Here is a 12,857-nt window from a genome sequence, read left to right as displayed (position 1 = left end):
GATGTATCTGTCCACAAAGTCACAGACAGTTTGGTCATCATCCACATCTGCTTCTACCTTTTCTCGAATCCACAGCAACATGTGTATATGTGGACTACCTCTGTGCTGGAACTCAACTCTGTAAAAGTAATCAATGATCTCACCAAGGGGCTGTGCAGGAGAAAAAAGCAAATCTCTGAACAAAGCCTCAACACGTTTATCAAACATTCGCATGGTGGTTACTGGATTTGATCTTAGAATTTCACACTTTTCTGACCAGTCCAGGGCTTCAAAATCAACCTCTTCACCTTGCTGTCTCTTTATTGCTTGAATCACTTCAGGCCATCTCATCTCAGCAGCAGAGAAAGTGACAAAGAACTGAGGTGTTCCTATTTGGCGAACCATGCTGAATAGATCTCTGGTAGTTTTCTGCCAGTAAGCTGGAGTTCCTCTGAGTGGCTGCATAAATCTGATTGCATCTTTATTTCTTACCAGCTTCTCTACTTCTGTCTTACTTTGTAACATTCCTGATGTGATTTTGCGTCCATCTTTCGTCATAGTTTTACCTTTCCTTAGCTGTATTGTCATGCTAGAATTAGCCAAGTGTATTTCAGTGACAAACTGTGAGAAAAACAGGTAATTTGTGTCTTTAGCAAATCTTGCATCAATGTTGAAAAGCCTTGACTTGAAGTATGCACTCGGTGTGAGCTTGAGACGTCTCTTTTCATCAAGTGTATTCTGACCAGTAGGAAACTGCACAGGAAATGCCATGGCTTCCAAATGAGGAGTTCTGAAGAAGCTAACAGGATTGTTTCTTTCTGCAGGAGCCACACAATATGTGTTATCAGTGAAACAGAGAATCTCTTCTGAAATGTCAACAGGCTGCAGACAACTTTCTAGAGCAAAACCTCCATTGTTCAAATCACTTTCTGGTTCATCTGGATTTTGTTCCTCTGGTTGTTCATCACAGGATTGCATATTAATATCTTGGTCACTTTGAGACTCACTTTCACACAAAAGGGCATCTTTTTCATAGTTGTCAATTTCCATTAAATCTGCTTCATTATAATCATCACTTGCCATGCTGGCTTCATCACTGCTGTCATCATCAGGTAACGTTGGATCACAAAGCAATGCATCATCTCTGATAACAATATCTGTGTACTGTGGATGAATTTGTTTCAGTTTACGCAGAGCTTGAATGAGTTTAGACCAGGTGACAGTCTGGAACAGCTGATGGCCTTTGTAGCACAGTCGTCTTTTCAGCTTTATCCTCATGATCTGTGATTGGCTTCTGATCCTCGGTAAACTGTCAACTGTTTGTTGGACCTCAGATGGTACACACACCACATTACCACGTATGAGTCTCTGTCTCCCCTTTGGAAGAGGAATAATCTTAGCAAATGGTATGCATTTGGCAATCAGATGTCTCTCCAGAATGTTGAGATCACACAGTTCAGCTGGAATATCCTGCAGTTCTAAACCATTAACAGCAGCAAGCCTGGGCATGCATCCACTTTTGAGGGAACTGTGACACGTGTGACAAATATACTCTTTTTTTCTCTCAACAGGAAAGCTGCAGTGATCATGACATGCTTCATCACACACATGAACAAATTTACCAGTTAGGCACTGATGAGCTACAGTCTGGTGTTTTGAGTAATTTTCTCTTTTGCAGATTTTCACCTGATTAGGAAAAGAAGCTTTTAGACAAACAGTACAAACATAAGATGGTGCTGACTTAATGTTAGATCTGAAACGAGATATGGCCTCATTCATTAAAGTGTTCTCTGGATGACACTGTAAACTCTCAGCTGGTCGATGCATCTGGCGATATTTCCGTTTTATATTCATTGCACATCTGATATTATGCATCTGTCTGAAAGAAAAACTGTTCCAATATTTTACTCTCATTCGTTCTCTCATATTGCCCTTGTGTTGTTGCTGAAATTGTTTTTCTTCTCCATACCGCTTTGTCATATAAGATCGTTTTTTCTGTTTAAAATCTTTGCTTTTTTTATATAGGTTATATACATATGACCTCATGTAAGCTTTATGTTTCTCTCTGAATCCAGCACAAGTTCTGTATATTCTTCTTATACGTTCCTTCTGCTTTTCTCTGAATAGGGGATTGTCTCTATATGTCCTTATGACACGTTCTCTTTTTCTCTCTCTAATTTTAGCACTTTCTCTATATATCTTTCTCAAATGTTCTCTGTGTTTCTCCTTATAGGTAGCATTTAATTTATACAGCTCATTTTTGTACAGACTCCTTTTATGTCTGTGATCAGGATCATTACACTTCTTAGTTGAGTTTTTTTTCTTTGTCTTGAAGCTTTCATCAAACCTGTACATCTGCCTTTCTTTCGTCTTCTGATTTTCCTTTCTCTGTGGTACTTTTTCTTGGGCTAATAATCTTCTCCTCATTTTTTGCCTTTCCTGTTTATTACGTTTCAGCAGTTTATCTGAGAGTTCCTCTGTTATCTTAGTTGAACTGGAGGCACTGTTTGAATCATTCTGAGGAACAGAATCTGGTGTTACCTGAGTTTCTCTCACAGAAGATGCAGAGGTTTCCTTTTCAAAATAATCAGAAGGATGATGTTTATTTCTGGGAGCAGCTGTCTCATTTGAAGAATCAACTCTGGATGACATTACTTCACTGGTTAAATCTTTGGTCACAGGTTTCCGTGTCTGCTCAGTGTATATTTCGGAGTTTAATTCATGAACACGTTCATTTAAAGCTGGTGCTGGTGCACTTGTAGCTGTTTGTCTGTATTCGGTGGTTTGATTAGCATCTCTTTGGTCAGCAGCGTTTTCACTGTGAAACTCGATGGGCTGTAGCTCATAAGTGCAGCTTGGTGCGATGCTGAACATTCTGTACAAACGTTTGATCCTGTCAATCATGTCATTAAGACGTGTGAATTTCAACATAACTGCAGTTCCACCACTTACACTTAGCGACAATGGCATACCAGTAGACTTACGTGGGTGAGGGTCAAAATATGCATATTCACCTGAAGTCAGCCTGCTAACAGCGATGACTGTTCCTCCCATGACTAGCAAAGCATAGCGAACGTCTGAAGCCAAACACTGTAGTCCCTGTTCAAGGCTCGGAAAGTGATCTGTACCATCAAATGTGCCGTAATGAGCAAACTGAGACATGTCGACTTGATACTCGTGTCTGCGGCTGGTAACAACTGAGGGAAGTTCATCGCAGGCTAGAAACACGCTGTTCACAAACCTCAGTCTGGCATCTGAATAGACGGCATGGCCTTTGTCCAACACACGGTTTAGATCTGCTCTGGTAATAAATTCATCCTCGTGTAAGAATGACAGGAAAACCAAACTGTTAGCCATGCATTGCTGATTCCGGTACTTTCCATACCTAGGAGCGGCCTGGCTTCGGGAAGCACAGACGCTACTCACTCGTGAACGACTTTCACTGTTTGTAACCTGTACATGAGACTGTCCTGGAGCTTGTCCATCATGCTGTGTTTGTACAGTTAGCTGGGGTTTAGTCTGGATTAGCTGCATAACTTCAGGCTCTGGGACAGATACTGAGGGAACACTTCTCTTTACCACATCTGCATAAGACACTGTGGCTGTCTCTCCATCATGCTGTGTTTGTACAGTTACCTGGGGTTCAATATGTATTACCTGCATAACTTCAGGCTCTGGGACAGATACTGAGGGAACACTTCTCTTTACCACATCTGCATAAGACACTGTGGCTGTCTGAACACTGCTCTGCACTTCTGTGCTGGGAAAAGTTGAAACACACACCTTTACCTGCTCACTGCTCTGAGAAACATTCACCTGTTCTTTCTGCTTTTGCCATCTAAGCTTCTGGGACTGCGACCTTTGACTTTTTCTTGGCATTTTGCTGAAGTACAACCTGGAGCTTATATGTGGTTATACACAAATGTAAACAAAACTGAACCTTGAAACACAGAAAAACGTATAACTCCTCAAATTACTGTTAAATCTGAGAAATGTACTATTATATATAAAAAGCTGATTTTCTACTCCAAACTCAAAATAAAGGAAATTCAAAGTTCTCTGGAAACAATTTGGTCCGTTTTATTGTAGCTATTTCAGAAACTGTATAATTTTACTTATATATTTTTAACCAGACTGGTAAATAATTACAACTTCTATAAAATGATATACAGAATAAATCTCAACAATCAACAGGCTATAATAAAAGTCTTAGCTCTTAGGGGAGTTTATGTAAATCTTTCAGATATCTAAAATTGAAATCAAATATATGGAGCTTTGTTGGTGTGGTGATAAGATGACAGGTGATGAGGATTCTTCAGCTGGATTTTCTGCAGCAGTCAGGAAACAGGAAGTCCTCAGGCGCTTCTCGATGACAATACTAACTGAATACTTACACCGAGTGACAAAATGGGTTTGTCCTTAAATAATAATACTATAAACTTGCAGTCAAATGTTATAGCCAATGAAACAGACTAACAGACTGGATCTAATTTATTATTTATCTGAATGTATGTATTACAAAATAACCAGATTATCTTATTACAAATAAACGTATAAAAAGGTGATATTTTATACAATTGATCAAAGTAAGCCAAACTAGCAGTCCAAACTAAAGTCTAATGCAAAATTAAAATGACAAATGTAGGGCTGTGTAAGTAGTTTCTACTATAAGTTCTACTGTAATTCTACTACTGTATATTCAACTTGTAATTTCCAGCAAAATGACTGAATGTGAGAGAGTTTAATGACAGGAAAGAAAGAGCAGTGAGAGCAGAGATCTCTCAGAATTCTGTAACAGATAGATCAAGTTCTGGTAACTTGGATTTCTGAAAATTGGATTCTGAAAGGATTCTCAAAACTTGGATTCTCAAATTAGATAGAGGGATACAAGATGGAATGGCTTTCAAATTAGATAGAGCGGTAGAGAGAGGGATACAAGATGGAATGGCTTTCAAATTAGATAGAGCGGTAGAGATAGAGGGATACAAGATAGAATGGCTTTCAAATTAGATAGAGTTGGGAGAGTGATAGGATAGACAGAATTGCTTATAATGATAGAGAGAGAGAGGATCTTCTGCAGCAGGTCACCTGTAAGACACAAAAGGCCTGGAATTAGTCGTATTTCCAATATTCTTCAGATTATATGGCACACCTAAAATCCTGTCATTTTCTCAAAAACATACAATGTGCCTAGTGTATCGATTCTGGTTATGCTTACTGACCTCGAACGGGATTTCTGTGGTACACAGCGCTCAAAATTCTGTCAAATATTTTAGTAAGACTTCGGTAAGCTACAAAGCTGCGCTGCTTGATGTATTGTCAGAGCATTATGGCTACCATAGTCAGGACCCTCGTAGAGTAATTCGTACGGTGCTTCAACATAACATTATGGTGTGTGTACAAGGACCTGGCACATGCTATGAGACATGCTTATGAAGCAGATTTCAAACTGATCAACCCATGAAGAGTTTGATGGATTTGTGGATGAGGAATGAACTGAAAAAGTGAGTGTATTGTTCTGTATTTTATGTGTTACAACTGAACAGTGTTGAGAGTTGTTGTGAATGACTTGAATAAAGTTTGACTTATCTGACTGTTTTGTTTGGCTTAATCTGCCTTAAAAACAGACTTGTTTATTGACATTATGCCTTATAATTTCAAAAATACAGTACATGTAGGGCTTTAAATACTAAAGAGTTCTACAGTAAATTATTGGAGTGAACAGAATGACAATGTTTAACAAATGATGGTGGAACTGTTATAAGGACATTTTTACGTTCTATTAAAACAATAAACTAAGTCTAAACTCAAACCAAGACGTGCTGCTACAGTAACTTACTGTAAATATTATATGGTCCAACAAAACCAACACACTGAGGTTAGAGCAGACAGTTTCAGGCCACTCTGTATGAATTTTGGCAAAATGAGAAATTTGGAGACAGCTAGTTTCTACACAGCAGTTTCTACATATTTCAGTCACATTTGGGGCATGTTTGATACACAGCAATAAGCACTCCACTAAATCTATAATAAACTTATCATAGCTGATATAAAGGCCTAATTAGCAAAATTTAGTATGATGGTAATTTCTTTGTAGATCATTTCATGATAAAAAGAACAGAAGTGAGTGCTGTATCTGAGCTGTTGCATGTAAGATCTTAGCTGGAGATTCCCACATTTCTTAAACAAACAAACAAACATGACTTTCAGACAGTTCATCTTTTGTAAATTAGGCCAGGATTATTTTCAAAAAACAGCCTTGATAAAAAATATCAGGCCACTATAAAATGTCTCATGTTTATGTTTTCATCCCACCTATATTTTGCAAGTCATTATGACAAATTACAAAAAGCAGTTTTCAGGCAGTGATTTAAGGGAAGAAGTTTTTGAAATCCACAATGCCCTACCACCAGTGGTCTCAAACTCTTGGTCGTTAAGGCCTGGTGTCCAGAAACTTTTCTGTGTGTCCCTGTTGCAACGCACCTGAATAACATTAGTAGGTCATTAGCAAAACTCTACCTGACTGCATGCTGAGGTGGTAATTCAGCCATTTGATTCATGTTATAGCAGCTCATGAGTGAATGAACATGATGCAATGAAAGTACTTTTAGAAGTACATTTTTCCAAACACTTAAATTACTTAAATTTGAGTAGTCTTAGGGGATGCCACTTCAGCACACAGTCAAATTCTATACTCTCACTAATGACCTACAAATGTTATTCAGGTGTTTTGTAACAGGGACACGTGGAAAAGCTTCAGGACACCGGCCCTTGAAGACTGGAGTTTGAGACCCCTGCCCTATGTGAATATTTAATTGTCCCTAAACTGCTAGTCGTGAGCTGCTCTAATGTGAAACAAACACATATAGTTCTGTAAAGGTTTACAAAGAGATTTCTAAGGATCTGGAGACCCCAGAAAACAAATACCCTCCCAGATGTTGTAGCTGAACAGGCAAAAACAAGTTGCCTAATAATATCTCAATGATAACCAACAGCTGTGCTGACTAACTGCACTAAACTGAATCATCTATAGTGAGAGAAAAACACCAGCATTAAAGTCAAACATGGTGCTGTTACTGTGATGTCCCAGAGTTCCTTTACTACTTCAGGACCATCAACTCATCAGATCCTGAGCTTAAGTTTAATCACACTTAGGATCTGAAGCACACAAGCAAGTCCAATTCAATGAATGAAACAAAACTCTTGGTGTAAACGAATCAGTCTGGACTTTAATGAAATTAAGATACTTGGTATGACTTGAAAACCCTATATTGGGCCTTAAGACTTTTTTCTTTTCTTGCCTGTCCTGTTTGGATCTAATTAAGACAATTCTGAAATTATAGTGGACCAAAATCAACCAGTGATGTAAACCAGTCATTACCAGTTACTGTAAATGCTTGATGGTAATTGTTGCTATCAGAGCATCCACAGCTGGGTATTAGAGACCAACATGTTTTTACATTAGACCAGGTTGTTCTGGTTCAAAAATGAAATCATCACTTTAAAACTGCTTTTTGTATTTATCCAGGTCATCCTTGTTAGATGATTTGAAACATGTGAAAAAAGCATAAACAAAATAAATCTGCAAGGAAGAAAGACCTTTCTCAGCACTGTACCGCAGACAAAACCTTTACTTACCAGACTTGCGACGATCAGATCAGTATCCTAGAGAAAGGAAACAACACATCAGATCACTGTTTAATGACTTAGACTGTTGAACCTCTTCGCACACAATCCAATTTACTGTGACATGAAATAACTAGTAAAATCCTCAATTTCTCCAAGCCTTTATGAACTCACTGTAGTCTGAAGAGGACAAACTTCAGTTACAGAGTCTCACATGGCGATAACATGTGTAATAAAGGCATGCATACTACAGAAGTGAAAAGAAGAGGCACCAATATTTGTTGGTACAGATTATGGCTTTTTAGCTCCATCATTTTCTATCACAAGTCAGTGCTTAATAAAGTGTGGAAAAACCACAACTGTTAGAATCAACGGAAAACCTCATCAGGTTTTAGTTCTGATCTGAATATGTAAATCCTAAAATACATGTAAATTTTGACATGTTATTGTAACAACAGTGGCACACCATTTTTGCAATTACAAAAATTATAATAAAAAGTCCTTCCATTGTACCTGTTGGCAGGAATCTTTGTATTTTGCAATATTTCCCTTTTTTATATAAAATTTTAAACACATTGTATCAAGCAAATTATTAAGAAACTGATTTAAACTTAGTGTATATAAATTACACACAGGCTTTAACATACACAACATTGCCTACTCACAACTCTGGTTCTCTTAGTCTTTTATTATTGCTTAAATGTTTAACCTACCACTTCTGTTCACTCAGGCAAAAATACTTCTATAGTGGTCTGACTTTAATGTAATACATAAGCAAAATATGAGTGAAGATATAAAGCAACAACTGTGGTGCTCTTAAGTGTTTAAGCTACCACTTACACTAACTCACCTAAAATGCGTTCATAGTTGTGTCTGTTACGTAAATCGACAAACAAACGGAGAACACGAACAACTGTATAAAAACAGTTGTTTGTGTTCAAACATAAAAATCAGACACAAATGGCCTGTTAAACTTCAGGGACAGTCAGAGGTCATGTGTGGGGCCTTTGCTGCTACAAGGTATACATTCTGACCATTTGTTTTTGCCCATCAGTAAATGGTAATGTCACAAAAACCAAACTACGTTAGGTAAGTTGCTAAACATGTTACACAGTGACAATGTCATATTTCTGCAGTTACAATTGCTGCTTACTTACCAGCAAAGGCAAAACCGAAGTTCTGTTTCACTCTGTGTAACAAAAGAACAAAAATACAGAATCAGACAACTGAAATCAGCATCAGAGTCAATACTGCATCACAATCTGTAGTGAAAAAAAAATCAGTTAAATTCTTTGTTTACAACAGCTTTACTATAAACACCCCATCTTCTCTTTCTGCACCTTATTAAAGATTTCTGTCTTTATTAAGGTGATGTGTCGTTTTATCCATCTGCAATAAGCCACAGAAATTCCTCATTAACGTAAAGCTCTAATACTTTACATAACACAGCAGATACCACAAGCAATGATTTGCTCGCACTGCACACTTGATCAAATGATAACATCACAGTTTCAAAGCATGCAACAATCACAAATGATACTTGATACTATAAATGCTTGATGGTAGTTCTTCGTATCAGGGCTTCCACAGCTGGGTATTAGAGACCAGCATGTTCTCACATTAGAACAGATAGCTCTGGTTTGGTTTTCTCTGCTTCATACGTGAAATCATCACTTTAAAATGCTTTTTTGTATTTATTCATATCATCCCTGTTAGATGATTTGAAACATGTGACAAAAAAGCATGAACAAAATAAATCTGCAAGGAAGAAAGACTTTTCCCAGCACTGTACCTCAGACAAAATGAACTCACTTTAGTCTAAAGAAGGCAAAATTAAATTGCAAATGGCCTTAACATGTGTAATAAAAACCATAATTACTACAGAAATGCTTTGATAAGCCTTTAAAATTAAAATTAGACATAAATGGCCTATTAAACTTCAGGGACATTTTTAGGGACACTCAGAGATCTAGTGGGGGAGCTTACTGCTTATAAATCCTAAATGTGTTTTTGCCCATGAGCAAATGGCAAAATATCACAAAAAGCCAAACTATTGTATATAAATTGCTAAACATGTTACACAATCCCAGTTTCATATTGCTTCAGTTACAATCACTGTTTACTTACCAGCAAAGGCAAAACCAAGCTTTATGTCACTCTGTGTAACAAAAGACAAAGAACAAAAATACAGGATCAGAAAACTCAAATCAGCATCAATACTGCATCACTCTCTGTTGTCAAAAAGATTCACTAAACTTCTTTGTTTACTACAGCTGGAATACAAACAACAACTCTCCTCTGTTTTCTTTGGTCTACCTCTCATTTAAGATTGCAATAACACTCATACATGAAAAACTGCACGATGTATATTTTTAAGGCTTTAATATTTGAGGTGGTCTGCATTCAAATTCTACTTCCTAAAATATTACCAACTGCACATAGTATCATTAAATATGCTGTTATTTTAAAATAAATATCTATATACCATATTAATAATAATAATAATATACTGACATATTTTATTTATGTGAAGGTGGGCTGTTGTTTATTTCATTAATTTTCCACAAAGTGAGAATTTAAACTGTGCTGCAGATTTAGGTTGGCACAAACAAGCCTTTGTTAAACAGTTCTTAAAAATTAAAGTCTCCTGTTTAGGAGTTCTTATTATTCTTGGGCTATGTCCACATGTACACAGGTACTTTTGAAAATGGAGATTTTTCTATCCGTTTGCACCTTTCGTCCACACTTAAACGGCGTTTTCGGTCACTGAAAAACTAAAAACGCTTGCCAGGATATTTTTGAAAACTCCGTTTTTGCATTTATGTGTGGACAGGGACACGGAGAAAACGCAGCGCCTTTTTTGACGTCACACTGTGCGCCACGTTATTTTTTCGGTGAAATGCATTTCTACAATACGGTTACTGTTAATTGTTCTCTCTGCAGTGTTTAAATGCTTACATATACACACACAGTTACTGTCCCCCCACACATATGACTCTGTTCTGCTTTTATGCCCCATCTTTGTTTGCTATTTCCCACCGAGGCTTCTAGACTTCTGATTGGCCAACATTTCTACACTTTAGGAATATAGCGCCACCTGTTGCTTTGGTAGGTTCCTAGCAGAGTTTTCCTTCATTTCTGCATTCATGTGTGGACGGGATTGTTTTTTAAAACGAAAACGGAAAGTCTCAGTTTTCAAAAATACCCGTGTATGTGGGGACATAGCCTATGTTTAATCCTCAGTTTCTCCCCCCCTCCTTTCTCTTAATTAATCCACAAGACCTGGACAAACGTGACTTTTTTCTCCCGTGTTCGGTCAGAGGCGGTAAAATGGCTCCTTTGATCTTGCCGACAGCTGACACTGAATCTAAGATGGCGGTTCGTTAAAAACTTTACAGCATAAAGAATGAGGCTGTTTTAACCAACTGATTTGTGAAGAGAACTAACTGCACCTTATGTAACAGACGGACAAACACGAACACACCAAATGTAATTAATAAAACAACACAATAACCGTGGTTCACAGTCAAATTTTCATTTCACACTGGGCTCAAAGGAGCGCTAGGCATTAGCATCGGGTTGTTAGCTCATCAAACACTCCTTTTACATACAAAAATGACAAAGTTTCACTAAGAAAAAGCAACCACTGTGTTACTCTAATATGAGTTATACCTCGGTTGGCTTTATAAATCACTAAAAGAACTCGTTAAATCGCACAAACAGACTATAAACATTTAGGAGAGAAGAGGAGAAGCAGAGCAGCAGCACTCACCCAGAGCGGACTCAGCGAAGTGTGCGGAAAGGCGGATGTCCGGCAGTCAGGTAAAAGATGAGGCGTTCACGGGTAGTAGGAAATTCCAGTATTACACACAATGGGCATTGTAAACATCAAAAATGTAGGTGATTTTAAATATTCTATACAATATTTATTTGCTACAGAAAAAACTCGCAGAACTTTAATTCTATAAGTTGAATAAATATTATTAGAAGGCTCTACTCCTGAACACCAACACCAAAGAGCTGAGTTCACCAGACCTGAAAAAAACAAAAAACAACCAATCCAGGACAGTCAGTCTGCAAAGATGTTTTAAAGACATATATATATATATATATATATATATATATATATATATATATATATATATATATATATATAAACATTATCCATTAAGGATTCCCCTCAAAACAAATGACTATAATTTCCTAACCGTAAGGGCTAGAACGGTCACTGCACCGTTTTGTTCAGAAGAGATGGGGGAATCTTCAAGTGTTGACAATTTATCATTAAAATATGAATTTTTAGAGATATATGACATGGATGACTTGTTGACTTAGAAGCCACGAATTCCCCAATATGCAAATTTGAATGCCTGGAGCCCACATACATGATTGGCTGGCTGGGAAGCCGTGCAGGCCCTGATTTGTGGATTTGAATTCCTCAGCCCTCAGATATGATTGGCTGGCTTAGAAGCCATGAAGGCCCCAATATGCAAATTTGAAAGCCTCAGGACACATATATGATTGGCTGGGAAACCGTGCAGGCCCTGATTTGAAAATTTGAATGTCTCAGTCCTCACAGAGGATTGGCTGCCTGGGGACCTGGCAGAAATATATAGAAATACTATGATTAAGCATAAATACTACATTTAGTAGAAATACTATGTTTTAGCACAAATACTATAAAAAGCAGAAATACTATAATTTAGCAGAAATACTATATTAAGCACAAATCCTGTAAAAAGCAGAAATACTATATTAGGCACAAATCCTATAAAAAGCAGAAATACTATATTAGGCACAAATAGTATAAAAAGCAGAAATACTATAATTTAGCAGAAATACTATGTTAGGCACAAATCCTATAAAAAGAATAAATACTATAATTTAGCAGAAATACTATATTAGGCACAAATCTTATGAAAAGCAGGAATAGTATGATTTAGCAGAAATACTGTATTTAGCACAAGTACCGAAAAGTACCAGAAATACTATGATTTAGCAGAATAGTAATAACTTACAAAATTACAAATATGGAGGCATATTGAAACACAAATGCACAGAGGGACACACAAACACAGGCTCTAATCCAGTCAACCAGTCTAACTATATTCAATTTAAATCCTACAATGACATGCTGCCAAATAAGGGCAGGGTCCTCTCTCTCTCACTAAACACACACACACACACACACACACACACACACACACACACACACACACACACACACACACACACACACACACACACAAACA

General features: G+C 37.3%; 1 long non-coding RNA gene across 1 annotated transcript; it reads right to left on the bottom strand.

Moving 5' to 3' along the window:
- Window positions 1–4,043: 4,043 nt before the first annotated feature.
- LOC308399992 lies at window positions 4,044–11,580 on the bottom strand. Its single transcript, XR_013972287.1, has 5 exons — window positions 11,378–11,580; window positions 9,733–9,763; window positions 8,763–8,794; window positions 7,618–7,644; window positions 4,044–5,067 (listed from the first exon to the last, which is right to left on the bottom strand). It is a non-coding gene; the product is annotated as an uncharacterized lncRNA (long non-coding RNA).
- Window positions 11,581–12,857: the final 1,277 nt, after the last annotated feature.

The sequence above is a fragment of the Rhamphochromis sp. 'chilingali' genome (assembly GCF_963969265.1).
Source record: "Rhamphochromis sp. 'chilingali' genome assembly, chromosome: 7".
In the NCBI taxonomy this organism is placed as follows: domain Eukaryota; kingdom Metazoa; phylum Chordata; class Actinopteri; order Cichliformes; family Cichlidae; genus Rhamphochromis; species Rhamphochromis sp. 'chilingali'.
Note: the sequence above shows the minus strand (reverse complement) of the source record. Positions and strands in the feature narration are given on the sequence as shown.